Source organism: Hippopotamus amphibius, chromosome 15 (genome assembly GCF_030028045.1).
Source record: "Hippopotamus amphibius kiboko isolate mHipAmp2 chromosome 15, mHipAmp2.hap2, whole genome shotgun sequence".
Taxonomy (NCBI): domain Eukaryota; kingdom Metazoa; phylum Chordata; class Mammalia; order Artiodactyla; family Hippopotamidae; genus Hippopotamus; species Hippopotamus amphibius.
Genome location: NC_080200.1, coordinates 15,293,939 through 15,296,075, shown reverse-complemented (window position 1 = coordinate 15,296,075; position 2,137 = coordinate 15,293,939).

The following is a 2,137-nucleotide window of genomic DNA, read 5'->3' as shown; positions in this document are numbered from 1 at the left end:
CTCAGAACACCTTGTTCACAGGGTTGCCGTGGGGATGAAACATGATCATACATGATCAAACATAAGTGCACAGTGGGACCTGGTCTTGCTGGTGTGGAAGAACTTTCCCCTCCTCCCATTTTATAGATGGGAAGGCAGAGGGCCTGAGAGGGGATTCCTGGCCTCTTTCGAGGCTCCTGGCTCCTTCAGTGAAAGCTGTTCTCATCATGATGGAGATGTGGGTGTGAACAAAAGCAGTTGATTTTCTGAAACACCAGGTTACAGGGAGAGAAAGCCCATCTCTTGCTGCCTTACATTAGCATCAGGGTTGCCTTCAGGTATGGCTGGATCCAGAACCCCAAATGATGCTTCAGGCTCTGTTTCTCTCTGTCAACTGTCTTCTCCCTTTTCTGAAAAACAATCGTGATAAAATACACATAACAAAACTTATCATTTCAACAATTTTAAAGTGTACAATTCAGTAGTTTTTAGTACATTCGTGATGTCATGCAATCATCACCTCTATCTAGTTTGAAAACATTTTCATCTTCTCCCAAAAGGAAACCCTGTCTGCATTATCAGTCACTCCCGTTCCCTCTTCCCCACTGCCCCTGGCAACCACTAATCTGCTTTCTTTCTCTAGGGGTTTGCCTGTTCTGGACATTTCATATAAATGGAATCATACACCATGTGTCTTTTTGTGTCTGGCTTCTCTCACTCAGTATGTCTTCAGGGTTCATCCCCGCTGTAACGTGTATCAGAGCTTCATTCCTTTCTATGCCGGAATAGCATTCCATTGTATGCATGGGCCACATTTTGTTTATCCATTCACCAGTTGATGGACATTTGGGTTGCTTCCACCTCTTAGCTATTGTGAATAAAGAACCCTATGAACATGTGCGTGCAAGTTTTTGTTTGAACACCTGTTTTCAATTGGGTGTATACCTGCCAGTGAAGTTGCTGGATCTTGTGATCAAATGATGAACTGTGTTTCACTTTCTGGGGAACCACCACACTGTTTTCCACAGCGGCTGCAACATTTGACACTCCCATCAGCAATGCACAAGGGTTTCAGTTTCTCCACATCCTCGCCAACACCTGTTTTTTAGATTTTCTTGATTATGACCATCCTAGTGGGTGTGAGGTGATGTCTCTTTGTGGTTCTGATTTGTGTCTCCCTGATCAGCCCTCTTCCTGCTTGGAGTGGCAAAGATGGGCCCGGCTTAAATTTCTCCGGCCCCATGGTCCAGCGGAAGCAGAGCACCTTTCCCCCTGCTAGGTCCAGCAGCGATCACAAAGCTGAGGCTCGCTGGTCCAGCCCGGGTTCTATGCCTTTCCCGGAACCAATCACTGTGGTCTGTGGGTGGAGGGCTTTGATTAGACAGGCCAGAGGCTTAAGTCATCTTCTCGAGAGGTAGGGGAGGGGGTCAGCCCCTGCTGGATGCTGCGAGATGCAAACGGTAGAGTCTGGTTCCCCCACCTGCCTCCTGATTCTGTGGGCATCCCGGATTACAGGCTGTTGGACACCACCGGCTTTAATGGAGGTGATCCTGGCAGTGTGCCAAGCCTCCATCCTCTGCTTGCATCTCCAAACACTACATTCAAGGCCCGTCTTGTTACCCTGTGCCTGCAGGAAGGGTAGCGGTCCCAGCTCTGGCCCAGGCTTCCCTGGAAGGCTGCCACTGGGGGCAGCTCCAGGCCCAGCCATGGCCCTTCCTTACTCTATTGGCCTCTTGACCTCCCCTGGGTACCAGGCAACGTTGAACATCACAAGGAAACAGGCTTTGCCTGGAATGGCTGCCGCTGCCAGCCTGTTATTTCCAAATGCCTGGCGGGTGGCAGAGGACCCCGTACTTACCAGTTTCTCACCCCATCACTTGTTCCAAGGTTGCTCAAGTGACATTTGTCTCCCTTGCTCCCCCAGCCCCGCTTCAAGCCCCAAAGAGTTGAAATGCAGGAAATGCAGAAACACGGGGAATTATCAAGATCAGGGCTGCAACTATGATCCAAAGCTGGATGGCAGGAAGGTAAGGGAGCAAACAGAAGCCCAGAGAGGACAAGACATTTGCTCAGGGCCACACAGTAAAGGAGGGGCAGATCTGATTTCAGTCTTCACTTTTTCTTTTTTCTTTTTTTTCTTTTCGTGGACTGGTGGACA